Source organism: Danio rerio, chromosome 24 (genome assembly GCF_052040795.2).
Source record: "Danio rerio strain M-AB ecotype USA chromosome 24, GRCz13ab, whole genome shotgun sequence".
NCBI classification, from domain to species: domain Eukaryota; kingdom Metazoa; phylum Chordata; class Actinopteri; order Cypriniformes; family Danionidae; genus Danio; species Danio rerio.
In genome coordinates, this window is record NC_141044.1 from 34523494 (window position 1) to 34538490 (window position 14997).

At 33.8% G+C, this 14997-nt stretch overlaps 1 long non-coding RNA gene across 1 annotated transcript in view; it reads left to right on the plus strand.

Annotated features, from left to right (window-relative positions):
* The window catches only part of LOC147838080 (uncharacterized), a 982747-nt gene that overhangs the window by 135938 nt on the left and 831812 nt on the right, over positions 1 to 14997 (plus strand). The window lies entirely within an intron of this gene.

Below are 14997 nucleotides of genomic sequence, written 5' to 3' on the forward strand. Positions count from 1 at the left end.
CCAGCTGCAACCCAGTACTGGGAAATAACTCAGGCAGTAAAGAGTGTAATTTTGCAATAGTATGTCGTTTTTATTATTATTTTGTGACCAAACAGATCATACAATGATATTCTGACTGAAGGTCTTTGGCCTTATGTTTAGTAAGATACAGCTTTTGCAGTAATTTAAACGTTTAATAACACATACGCTAGCGCATTTAGGCTACAGTTGAGGGGAAAATGATTAGCTCACCAGTGAATGAATTCTTCACTGATTTTAAGATTTTCAAGGTATTTCTAATATTTTTTTTTTCGTTTAGAGAAAGTCTCTTACTTTATTACTTCTTTGTTTTGGCTGAAATGAAATCATTTAGAATATAATATTAATAATAATAATAAGAAGAAGAAGAAGAAGAAGATTTTTTTCAGTTTTATTGGCTATAAACAAACCTCTGCTGTCAAATGGCTTGGCTAATAACCCTAACTTGCCTAACTTGTTAAGCCTTTTAATTACAATGAACACTAGTATCTTGAAAAATATTAAAATATTTTGTACTGTCCTGTCATGTACTAACAAATTAGTTCTTTTAAATTAGTTAATAAAATATGTATGCTTAAAATGTGTTGGAAAAAACGTCTCTCCATTAAACAGCATTTGGGAAATATCTGAAATAGAATACAAATTACTGAGGGACTAATAATTTCACCTTCTACAGTATTTAATAAAATTAAGCATTTAGGAAAAAAGATACAAAGGCTAAATAAAAAACATGTACTGTGCTTATTATATCATCAACAAACAAATAAATAAATAAGTTAAATAAATAAATAATTACTATTATTGTTACCCTAGAATAGTATAATAGATATGCAAGGGAGCACCAAAATAAGCATGTTGATAATTTATTAATTATATTTTTTGTAAAAAAAAATTGTCAAAAAATATTATTAATAATAATAATAGGCTACTAATGTTATATCATTAATAGCCTGACAATAATAAATTGTCATGACATTTACTTACCCCGCGTTCGTGTGGGTTTCCTCCGGGTGCTTCGGTTTCCCCCACAGTCCAAAGACATGCGGTACAGGTGAATTGGGTAGGCTAAATTGTCCGTAGTGTATGAGTGTGAATGAGTGTGTGTGGGTGAGATGGGTTGCAGCTGCAAAGGCATCTGCTGCGTAAAACATTTGCTGGATAAGTTGGCAGCTCATTCCACTGTGGCGATTCCGGATTAATAAAGGCACTAAGCCGAAAAGAAAATGAATGACATTTACTTAAAAGTAGCAGTGGTAGAAGTGGGCTGGTATAACAATTCCATTTTATATGTGAAATATTATTTTAACAGCATATTCCATTAAATTATAGACTAATAATTTGTTTAATGATTAAGACACCTAGAATATGACCTACCTAGCATTAGGCTATATAATAAATCTGAATCTGGCAACTTGGATGGAATTTCCTGAACTCCAATCTAAACATAAACAATATTTCGACAAGATGTTTTTTTCAGACGAATGTATTTATTTATTTAAGTCCTCAGTTTCTTTATGGGAAGTTCTCATGTTTGTTGTCTCATGGATGTTTCGTCTACTACAGCTTCCTGAACCCTTATAGACTGTTAGGGATGTTTTCATCCTCTGGGGTGATTTTAAGTCTTAATATGGCTGTAATCTTTTCTGTGTTTCAGCCAGCAGAATGATCTTTGGTGCCAAATCCTTTTTTGACGCATATTTTTGGAAAATGCTTTGAATTTTGTTTAAAAACTCGACATTACACTCTGGGCAAATTTACTACTCTTTTGTTATATTGGGGAAGAAAACATACACTGAATTACACTGCTGTAAAAATACATTAGATAAATATTTTTACTTTTTTTTTGCATAAATCTGTTAATCAACCTCCTGATCAAAACTACCAAATTGCTTAGAAAATTGCAGGATTTTAAATCTTTAATTGCCAAATTCAAAAATGATGTCACTGATTTGGTGAAAAAAAACACACAAAGTAAAGTAATTTTCATAAATAAAGTAATTGTGGAGAGGATTTTTTAACCCATTATTACAGTCTTGGACGTGTGAAACAACATTTCCTTTTATGCATTGTTTTTGACAGATTTTCATTTTTGTCCCTAATTTACCGTTGGTGGCTGTTTTTACCCCCTTGACTTCGATTGTATCCATTTTTTTATCATTGCAAAACCATGACACCATATAATCATAATCAAGAGGTAAAATTTGTAATTGTTATTGTTGACCATCAGTTGGAACCATTAATCCTTTAGATGGGCTTGTGCCTAAGCTTTGGGTGCTTTCACACCTACACTTTTGTTTCGGAACGTATCTCGTTTGCCCAGTTAGCGCGGTTCATTTGCCATATGTAAAACCCCCCATCGCGCTATAGGATCAGCGCCAAATCAATCGCTCTGAGATCACTTGAATGAGGTGGTCTCGGCACGATTAAAACAAACTCTGGAGCGGATTGATTGTAGTGAGAAAGCGATACAATCCGAGCTCGGTTATATCACAGTGTTTTATGGATGTGTAATAGGCATACGGCTAAATAAAAAGAGAATTATGAGTAGGGCGGGAGGTCATTCAACGGACATCCCACATCTCACGGAAGTTTCGTATGCACAGAAACTCTAGGATGCCCGCAAACGAGTGATAATCTTCCAGAAATGGTGCATCTCCCTCCTGGTCCTCAAGTACATCATGAATCTTCTCCCTCCTCGCTCTTCAGACACGACGCGCGTACCTTGTCAAACACCACCAAACCACCACCTCCCCTGATAGCTGGAATAAACCTGTGAAACTGACCAAATGTGAGGAGAGTTTACTCACATGTGACTTGTTTTCAAAATAAATATGCAAAATCAAAATATGCAAATATGCAAAATATGCATTTCAGCTCTTAGAACTACATGTAGTAAACATAAACAAAGACTGTGTATTCATGCACCATCAAATGTGGTTATAACAGAAGTCAATGGGGCAAAAACAGCCAACAACAGTAGTTTATAGAGAAAAAATAAAAATCTAACAATGCATTAAAGCCAATGTTGTTACTAATCTTTCACATGTCCAAGACTGTGATAAAAGAAAAAAAATAGTGCACAATTACTTTTTATATTGAAAATACGTCATTTTGTGTGTGTTTTTTTCACCAAATCACTGACATTATTAGTAAATTTGGCAATTAAAGAGTTAAAACCCTGTCATTTTCTAAATAATTTAGTAGTTTTGATCAGAACTGAGGTTGATTAACAGATTAATGCAAAAAAAAAAGAAAAAATATTAATCTGATGCAGTTTCACAGCAGCTTAATTCAGTGGATATTTTCATCCCGAACAAAACAGAAGGGTAGACAATTTGAACAGAGCACAAGGGTTAACTTCTGCCAGTGTGAAATGATTTCTGAATGATTTAGACTTAGCACTCATTCTCACTTGCTTGTGGGTTTTAAATGTTCCCAGCTTAGCTTGTTTGAACATCTGTGACTCAGCGTGTGTTTGTCGTTTATCAGTTTATATTATGTAACAGTAATGGCTCTTTTGTGTAGTGTGACTGTAATCAGATGAGACACGGTGTCACTGAAACTGCACACATCTGCTATCAGCCAGACCACCCGTGACAGTGAATATCATTTATAAAGAGATTCGTCTGACAATGTGTTTAACAACTGCTCTCAAGATGTCTTTGTACATGTTCAGGTACTTTTTGTTATAGTTGTGGCTTTCTGGTTTGTAGCTCAGTCAACGAGTAGGCTGTATTTTCCAGACCTAGCATAGCAATTATTTAGTTGTATTATTGCTCAATTAATATATAAATAACATTATTAATAATACGCTTTTAATAATTATTTTATTAGTGATTATTTTTATCTATAATAATATTAATAATAATAACACAATCATTTTGTTGTTGTTTTTAAAAATAATAAGAATTTTTTTTTGTATGCCTATAAAAATATATAATAAATAACAAATTATTGTGCCGCGATTTCACCAAAACATAAAATTGAATTTAAGAATTATGTGTGTAAAAATGTGTCATTATGCAAACAATTAAAACAAACAAGCAAACAAACAAATGAATATATAAATAAAATTATTATTATAAAGCAAATTATTTTCCCAATAAATATTATTTAATTACTAAATGCCCAAATTGATAGATTATTGTTATACAATGTTCACTAAATATTAATATTATACAAAAAACATCTTCTTCTATACCACAACAGCTATTACTACTTTTAATAATAATAATAATAATAATAACAATAATAATAATAATAATAATAAAAATAATAATAATAATTAGTTTGTTCCCTTGGCTAGCCAATGTAATTATTTATATTGCAATTTAAGCTTAAAAAAATAGGATTTTATTATTTTTATTTAATAAATTTTTTAATCCTAAATAATATATTAAATGAACAAATTATTGTGCTGCTTTTTCACTCAAAACATATAATAGAGTATAAGAATTATTACAAAAGTGTGTCATTATACAAACAAATAAACAAACAAACGAACAAATAAATAAATAAATAAATAAATAAATAAATAAATAAATAAATAAATAAACAATTACAATTATTATTATAAAGCAAATGATTTTCTGGAAGGGCATCCGCTGCGTAAAACATATGCTGGATAAGTTGGCGGTTCATTCCGCTGTGGTGACCCCAGATTAATAAAGAGACTAAGCCAAAAAGAAAATGAATGAGTTTTTATTATTATTATCATTATTATCATTATTATTATTATTATTATTATTATTATTATTATTATTATTATTATTATTATTCAATGCCTATAAATAAAATATAACAAATCCCAAAACATATTATTTTTAGATTGATGAATGCAAAACATGTCATTATACAAAATTTTTGTTGTTATTAATAATAATTATAATAATAATAATTTTTATTATTGTTAATAATAATTATTATACTTATTGTTATATTGGCATTATTGTTATAATACTAATATAACAACAACAACAACAACAACAACACAATAATAATAATAATAATAATAAGTTTTTAATGATTATTATTATTATTTTATTTTTTTAAATATGATAAATGAACAAAACATTGTGCCCCTATTTCTCCCAAAATATATAATATAATTTAAACTGATTAATGCAAAAATGTGTAAATATACAAAAAAAATTATAATAACAATTATTATTATCGATATTTATTTATTAATTGTTTTAATAAACACAAAAATAAAGTAATGATTTACAAAAAAATAATAATAATATATTACCATCATACGAATTAGATAGAGCATTCATTTCCTATGAGTGGAAATATTTCTGCTGATGTTCACTGATTTCCTTTGGCTGGATAGGCAAATGTTTGCAGTGAACTGTGTAATTTACAGTCTGTTTAGAGAATCGGTCGTGCTCTGCTGAATAACACTGTCCTGATCCTGCTTCTGCACTTCACTCCAGTCTTCATCTCTTGGCCTTTATTTATCTAACGTCTTACCAAAAGTAATGCAATGTTCCCATCAATAGCCTGCAGACTGTCTTTTTTTAAAACAGGGGTCATATACAGTCCATGCTGCTGTGAGTGTTTTTAGCTTATAATAATTCATCAATGCACCACAAGGGGACACAACACTGCATCACATTGTGCTTTACATTCACAACACAAGATAGTTCTTGCTCTTTTTCTAAAATTGAAGACAAATCTCTGGTTCACATATAACTTATACCTTCATGTTGGTACATTGTTTCTTCCAGTCCCTTTTGATTACAAGCCGATTATTTGATATTATAAAGGTAAAAACTTATATAGGCTTCCAGAGGACTACATTATTCATCTCTTTATTTTTTTATAGAGGAAATAAAATAAAGAGAACACTTAGATGTATTTTGTGTTGTTTAAGTGTTTCCTTTATTTTTTGAGCAGTATATTTCATTAACAAACAAAAATTCTGGAATTTGCAGCTTCATTTTTCACATTTTTAAAATTTAAATCGATGATATTAAATCTCTTAGACTTAAGCAGGTCGCACACCAGAAGCGCCGCTCGGCGCCGCGACACGGCGTGCACATGACAGTTTAAAGTATCACACACCAGACGCGCACATTCGAAGGATATTGAACATGAAACAATCAGATGGCACTCTGTGGCGCTGCTGAAAAATGAACTGCGTCCTGAGCCGTCGCCGGGCGCCGCCGACAGCCGCCGACTTGCGGCGCCGGTGTGTGTATCCTGATAGAAACCTATGTTTAGAATTCTAAAATACATGGCGCTTCTGGTGTGCGACCTGCTTTAGACTCTTAGAAGTCCTCCTTTCTTCTTGCTATATTTGTGCTGTATTTATTTTTTGTATTTATTTTTCTTCTTTTTTTAATGTTTTATATGTATTTATTTATTGTTAATCTTATTTATTATTTGTTATTGTTATCATTTAACTTCTTCTGTTACCATCGTTTCCGCTGTCACTGTCATTTTCCTGTGTAGGTTACTCACTGAAGCTAAGCAGGGCTGCGTCTGGTCAGTACCTGGAAGGAAGACCACATGGGAAAGCTAGGTTGCTGTTTGAAGTGGTGTTAGTGAGGTCAGCAGTCTGGTGAGTCCCAATGCCCCAGTATAGTGAAGGGAACGCTATACTGGCAGTGAGTGCCGTCTTTCGGATGGGTTCTGACTCTCTGTGGTCAATAAAAATCCAATGGCACTTTTTGTGAAGAGTAGTGGTGTAACCCTGGTTTTAAATTCCCTCCAGCGGCCCTTATCCATCATGGCTTCCCAATCATCACCATCTACAAAATTGGCTCTATTATTAGCCCCTTTCACACAGTGATACCGGTAAATGTCCGGAAAATGTCCGGAACAACTTTACTGGTAAATTAAAAAAAGCGCTGTTTGATGTTACGGAATTTTTCCGAAAATGACAATTCACACATCCATTCCAAAGTACCGGTAAATTCTAACATCAGTAACCAGAAATGAGCTCTAAACGGCTGCGCTTGTATTTGTAAACATTTGACTTCATTACAAACTCTGTGAATGGATCAGTATTGTGAATAACTTCGATGAAAACATACAGAGAAACACTTTCGCATGTCGAGATGCACATGATATGTGTGTGTGCTGGCGCTCACCAGCTGCTTCACAGGCACACGCGAGGCGTCAGGTAACTGGAAGCAAAGCTTGAAGGTAAACACACAACGGCTTATCATAAGCATCTTATTGATAGTTATATACAAAGTTGGCATTAAGAAGAAACATAGAAACGTTATCTGACTAACATCTAGCAGCTAAATGTGTCTGGAAAAATATTGAAAGTCTTTTACTTTCATAAACCGCGCGGACGTGAATGCGTCTGACTGTTCTGATTGGCTAAAGTAGACGTTTCACGTCAGCGCGTTCTAGACGTGCACGCGCTCTTCCTTCTGCGTTCACAAAGCGCAGCATTCTGGCAAACTTCCGGTAATCTTACAACTTCTTTTTCCGGAAAATAGCCAGAACGAATTTATCGATATTTTCAAAAAGGGCCTGTTCACATATACACTGAAATAATTAATCAAAGATGATTCTTTGGATTTACACAATTTTTGTATGTTAAGTGGTTGTAAGCAATTCAATTGTGTTGAATTTAAACAAACAAATTAAGCTGAACATTATTTAATTTAATTTGATTGTTTAAAATCAACACAAATAAATTGTTTGCAACAGTTCTGCATGCAACACTTTTTTCAGTGATACAGACCTTTCCGGAAAATTGCCAATAGCTTTCCAGAAAGGTCTGTATGTGTGAAAGGGGCTAATGTCTTTTCACTCCACCAATAGCTGGTGTGTGGTGAGCGCAATGGCACTGTTGTCCAAGTGGATTTTGCACACTGCTGGTGGTGTGGAGAGACCCCCCTCATGATTGTGAAGTGCTTTGGGTGTATAGCCATACATGATAAATGCGTTGTATAAACACACATTAGATTACATTACATTACATCCAAGGGTGTAGAATTAGTGCTGACAAAGGGGACATGTCCTCACCAATATCCAGAATTATTTAAATGTATCCACCAATAATTTAATCACCTCCAATATAAAATAATTCTCTATCAACTGTCAAACAACAATCCGGATAAAATGGTTATTGCGCACATGCCTCCCCCTTTCCATGTAAATTTACTTTTGCAGAATGAGACATGCTCGATTTAATGTTATCTTTTATATTATCAATTGTTCATTCATTCATTCATTTTCTTGTCGGCTTAATCCCTTTATTAGGTCGCCACAGCAGAATGAACCGCCAACTTATCCAGCACATTTTTATGCAGCGGATGCCCTTCCAGCCACAACCCATCTCTGGGAAACATCTACACACTCATTCACACACATTCACACACTACGGACAATTTAGCCTACCCAAAAACCCACACAATCGCAGGGAGAACATGCAAACTCCACACAGAAACGACAACTGAACCAGCCGAGGTTCAAACCAGCGACCCAGCGAGCTTCTTGCTGTGAGGCGACAGCAGTACCTACTGCACCACTGCGTTGCCTATTATTTATTTATTTATGTTTTAAAATAGTAAAATAGATGAGTGCTGTTCAGTTTTTGCCCTCTGCCAATATGAAAAGCGACTCCATAACCTTGGAAGTATCAATAAAAAAAAAAAAAAAGCTGTGGGGCTGAAATAGAGTCTGGTGACGCCATGCTTTGATGTTACAGATCACACATATCTGCTTTCTGTTTTGCATTATTTCCAATGTGCATGTTTATCATAAAAACGAAAACGCCTCGCATCAGTGACACAGGAATTTACAAGCGACTTTGACCTTTGCTCTGCATTCCAGACAATTACTGTGGACATCATACGGCTTCCTTCATGTGTCCGAGCGGATGTGAAGCTGAGCGTTTCAGACCGACGGCAGCTTTCATCACTCACTGCTTCAGAAGATTCAACTGATGAGGAACAAGCATGCTATATCTGGGACGTGTTGTTGTTTTTACATATGCTGTGTAACTGTAAATGTTACGTTTTGAGGTAAAAGTTCACTTGTTTTCTGAATCATAAGAATAAAAAAAGTATATTAAAATAATATAAATATAATAAATAATATAATTATTATTTATTAATAAACATAAAAAACTATTAAATCCTAATATATATATATATATATATATATATATATATATATATATATATATATATATATATATATATAATAGATAAACATAACTGTGTTGCCTTTTTACTCAATACATGTAATAGAATTAAAGATGATAATAATTAATGATAATAATAATAATAATAATAATAATAATAATAATAATAATAATAATAATAATAATAATAATAATAATAGTTTATTAGTTGATAACGCATTTTCATTGTAAAAACGCACCCTGGACTGCAAACGTTTTTCATACAGTTTAAAAGCCTTTAAAAAAAATATATTATAAATATGTAAATTTCAAAAGAAATATATAATTTTAGACCAGGAAATATTCACGATTGAGTGTTTCCCCTCAAAGAAAATTTTACTTGTTCCAATACTTGTTTTAAAAGTCATATGTGATCAGAGGTAAGCATGTCGGTGCAGCACAAAGACGTTAACCGCAGTAATGCGAAAGTCAAATATGAATATGCTGACAAAAACAAGCAGATCAAACATTACAACAGACCAGTTTCCCCGGATTAAGACACACGCCAAGAGTCCTGTTGCAGGTTCACATTCACTTCACACAAAGCTCCTTTTGTCAGTGGATCAGGCAAAAGCACCACAGGGTGATATCAGCCCTGAAATACCACCATTTCAGCAGTGAAGGGTGATGATTAGGAGCCTGCCAATTTTTAAGATCCGGACTCAAACTCAGATTATGTTGAGAAATGTCAATAAATCTTAGTTTGCTTACAAGTACATTATTATTATTATTATTGACAATACAAACCACAACATAATAGCAAGAATCCTGGAAAACTCTTCTTTTAAAATGACGTTAGTTCATTCTAGGCATGTTAGTACATAGCCGGAAGTACGTATGGCTGCATTTAATTTTTATAAGCGAATGCTACGGGGCGGTATGACGCCGTTTCTTTTGGCGCTTACCGGCTGACCGCTTACCTCTGTGTGGAGGGCTTTCCCGCCGCAACCAGTTTGTTCAGTTAGCTCATCTGCAGACTTGAGATACAGAGAGAAGTTGACCACGACGACAATGACCGGGTTCGAGTCTGGGGAAGAGCGGTTCCAGAAACCAGGTAAGACAAAAACAGAATCCAGAATGAACAACAGAGTGAGAATGTGGTGAAATCCGAAAACGTGGTAAAAATCAGACGAGGGCTTTTATTTTTCTGGACGGCTTTTGTAAATCGTCGATTGGGTTTAGGAAGTAAGTGGGTGGGCGGGTCAATCTGTAAAACTGGTTGGGTTTAGAGAAAGAGGAGAGTGGGTCGGTCGATTGGCCGGTAGCCCACTCAATCATCGGTCGACAGCGACCTCTGGTGGGTTTACACGAGAACAGCACAGGCGTGAACGGCATTCGCGAGAGACATTTGAGATGCAAAAAAACGTACACAGTGGCTTCTCGCGGATTCGCGAAAACAAAAACTGCAAAATTACGTACCTCCCGGGAATGTCCACGGGACTACGTTTTCAGAATGAGCCTGGGTTGTTTTTTATACTATAACAATATTTATACTAAATTTTGTGCTGGTACTGTCATGTTAAAGGGCACCTATAATGCAAATTCAGCATTTGGAAGCAGTTTGGACAAAACTGTGTGTAGTTATAGTGTGTACACAGTTTTATTAGACTGATAAACACAACACATCTTTTTTATTTTCTGACATTAAAATAGGATCCATCCCAGTGATTTTGAGGCCCACCACAACACGACGAAGCAAGATTTTTTTCTCTCACAGATACGGATTAACAGGTGTGTATTATGCCTCAGTACTAATGAATATAAACATGTCCACGAGAGGATTTGCAAAGAAACTGAGATTACAGATCTCTACTTAGATCTTACTGAACTTCAAGAAGCAGTAAGGGGTACAATTTATATTTTTGATATCATTTTAAACTATACTTTTTGAGCTATACCTAATCCATAACCACTGTGAAAGATACTTGTCAAATTTAATTAGAGAGAGCAGGCGTGTGGTTCAGCTGTGTCCTCCGTGTCATTTTCTGTTTGATTCAGGCACAGTCTAACAGCTACTCTGACTGACTGTGTTTACACAGCGCAAAAGATCCTGGTGACGTGGAGCCAATTCGCCAATACAGCATATTATGTTAGCTGACCAATCAGAGCCTCTTTAGGGTGGGCTTTTGGAGTCATTCTCATGTTAGCTGAGTAGCAGTATATAATTAAAGTAAAATATATGAAAAAGTAACATGATTTTCTACATAAAAAGCATGAGCACACATTGCTTTGCATCCTATATACACAACCAGGCCTTAAAAATACACTTTGGACCACCCCTTTAAAGGGCCAGAAAGAAGCCCTTCAAGGCTAGTCACAGATACAAATAAATTACACTAAATGGCCAGCAGGAGGCGCAAAGTCCTCATCTTAATGAGTGATTTATTGAATCATTCATTCAAACCATTCATCTGCACTGTGAAAAAATTACTTAGAATTTTCAACCTTAATCAAATTAAACTTATGAGTCATTTTAAACTTAGTTACTTAAATCAGCTTCAGGAACTTAGAAAAAATAAGTTAAAAACACGATTAACTAGGTTTATTAATGTTAAATTAACAAAAAAAATCACATTTGTTAACACTTATTAATCATATAATTTTTTACAGTGTGAAATATAGTATATAGCAAATATTACTGTAGATAATACACCACACACTTTCCACTTTCTCCATCCTTCTCTCATCCAGATGCATCTTAAATAAGATACCATAGCAAATACACTTCACTTTCGAAATCACGTTTTAAAAATGTTTTGATTTTTAATATTTTTAGTAATGGTTATTTTACTTTATTTGTTCGAATCATCCTGTATCAGACACATTTTTGGGGTTATATGTTTGACATTGGAGCTCCAGAGCAAACTGTTGCTCAGATATTTTTGCATGTGCAGAGCAAGATTGAATGATCATGATTTGGTGGGTACATAATGAGTCACCATTACCTGGAAACGATTTCGCCAACTTCCTGACATTTGTTTGAGGTGATTTTTGCTTTGACTAGCGGGGCATGTTTGGGGCAGTTATTGGCGGGGCAGGACTGACACACATACACACACACACACCACACCTGTCTGAGGGTGACTGATTGCTCCCTGTGATAAACCAGCAATATCATGTCTAGCCTGGTCCCACGCTTCTGTCAGAAATCTTTTCAAGGCATTTTGTTTGATTTAGTGCTGTATTGAATGAGGGTTTAAGGGTAGCTCACAATTAAATGATGTGGAATTAGTGATTGGAATCTGGATTTTTTTTTAATACTCCACATTCTGTTTAATGTGTTACCAAGCAAACTAAAAACATTGGAATTTTTTTTAACTTGACTCAGTGCTCATTGGGCTTTAATAACTGTTATAATTTATTTTCATTCCTTCAAAAATCGTTCATAAGTAAGGAAAAATTTGGACATACTATCTAAATTACTTATTTTTCTCTATAACACACACATACACACAATGAATTTTGTTCAAATTCATAAGAGTCATTTGTTTGAGAATCAGATTATAGCGTTCATTCTGTATGTTTTTGATTCACTAAAGGGAACTGCTTCAAGAAAGTAATATGCTCAAGAATCAGATTATAGTGGTCACAAGTAAGTTTTTGAGTAAGTAAAAACAACTGATTCATCAGAATCATTTGTTTCAGAATCAGATAATAGTGGCCACACTGTATGTTTTTGATTCACTAAAAATAATTTCTTCATGAGAGTCATTTGTTCGAAAATCAGATTATGGTGCTCACACTGTGGGCTCTATTTAATGATCTAGGTGCAAGGGCTAAAGCACATGGCGCAAAAGGGCATGTCCAAATCCACTTTTGCTATTTTAAGGACTGAAGAATACGTTTTTAATTCAATAAAAAGAACTGCTTCAAGAGAATCATTTGTTCGAGAATCAGATTAAAGTGTTCATTCTGTATGTTCTTGATTCACTAAAAAGAACTGCTTCATGAGAGTCATTTGTTTCAGAGTCAAATTACAGTGATCACACTTCATGTTTTTGATTCACTAAAAAGAACTGATTCATGAGATTCATTTGTTCAAGAATCAGATAACTGTGGTTGCTTTGCATGTTTTAGATTTACTAAAAGTAACTGCTTCATGAGAGTCATTTGTTGGAGAATCAGATTATAGTGTTCACACTATGTTTTTGATTCACTAAAGAGAACTGCTTCATGAAAGTCATTTGCTTAAGAATCAGATTATAGTGGTCACAAATAAGTTTTGAGTAACTAAAAATAACTGATTCATTAGAATCATTTGTTTCAGAATCAATAATAGTGGCCACAGTGGATGTTTTTGATTAACTAAAAACAACTGCTTCATGAGAGTCGTTTTTTTTTTTCAGAATCAGATTACAGTGATCACACTGCATGTTTTAGATTTACTAAAAAGAAGTGCTTCATAAAAGTCATTTGTGGGAGAATCAGATTACAGTGTTCACACTATATGTTTTTGATTCATTAAAGGGAGTTGCTTTATGAGAGTCATTTGTTGGAGAATCAGATAATAGTGTTCACACTATGTTTTTGATTCACTAAAGGGAACTGCTTCATGAAAGTCATTTGCTCAAGAATCACATTATAGAGGTCACAAATATTTTTTTAAATAACTAAAAAGAACTGATTCTTTTAAATCATTTGTTTCAGAATCAAATAATAGTGGCCACAATGTGTGTTTTTGATTCACTAAAAATAATTTCTTCATGAGAGTCATTTGTTTTAGAATCAGATAATAGTGTTCTGGGCTCTAATTTAATGATCCAGGTGCAAAGGTTAAAGCACATGGCACAAAAGCATTAAGGGTATATTCAAATCCACTTTTGCTATTTTAAAGACTGAAGAATACGTTTTTAATTCAATAAAAAGAACTGCTTCAAGAGAATAATCTGTTCGAGAATCAGATTATAGTGGTCACACTATAATCTGAGAATTATTCACACTTCATGGGAGTCATTTGTTCGAGTATCAGATTATAGTAGTCATTCTAGTTTTTGATTTACTAAAAAGAATTGCTTTATGAAAGTCATTTGCTTGAGAATCAGATTAGTGTTTATTCTGTAGGCTTTTGATTCGCTAAAAAGAACTGATTCATGAGATTCATTTGTTGGAGAATCAGGTAACAGTGGTTGCTCTGCATGTTTTAGATTTACTAAAAAGAACTGCTTCATGAGAGTCATTTGTTGGAGAATCAGATTATAGTGTTCACACTATGTTTTTGATTCACTGAAGGGAACTGCTTAATAAATCATTTGTTCGAGAATCAGATTATAGTGGTCACTCTGTATGTTTTTTAATTCTATCAGCTAGAGATTCGAGGACAGTCAGCATAAATGGCTCCCATTACACTATTGCATTTAATACAGTTACTGATTTATTTGCCATAACATTAAATATTCGCCGACTGACTGAACTAAGAAAGTATCAAAACACATAAATATGACGAACTGTACCTCGACTTCCATATCCTTTATTTCTTAAAGGGATAGTTCACCCAAAACATGAAAATGACCCCTTCATTTATTCTCCCTCATGTGGTTTTAATAATTTCTGAGTCAGTTTTTCTGTTAAACGCAAAAGAAGATATTTTGAAGAATGCTGGTTGTCATTAACTTCCATAGCGGGAAAAAAAAACACTATGTCAGCCAATGGGTCCCATGCATTTGTTTAAACATCTTCTTAAACTACTGAAGGGTGAGTAAATGATGACCGATTTTCAGATCTATAAAAGACTGTGAGAAACAACACCTCTGAATATGACCTCAGCGGCACTAATGAAGCCGCTATAAGGAGTGATGTGAAGCCGTCTATAAATAGCTCTTCAATAC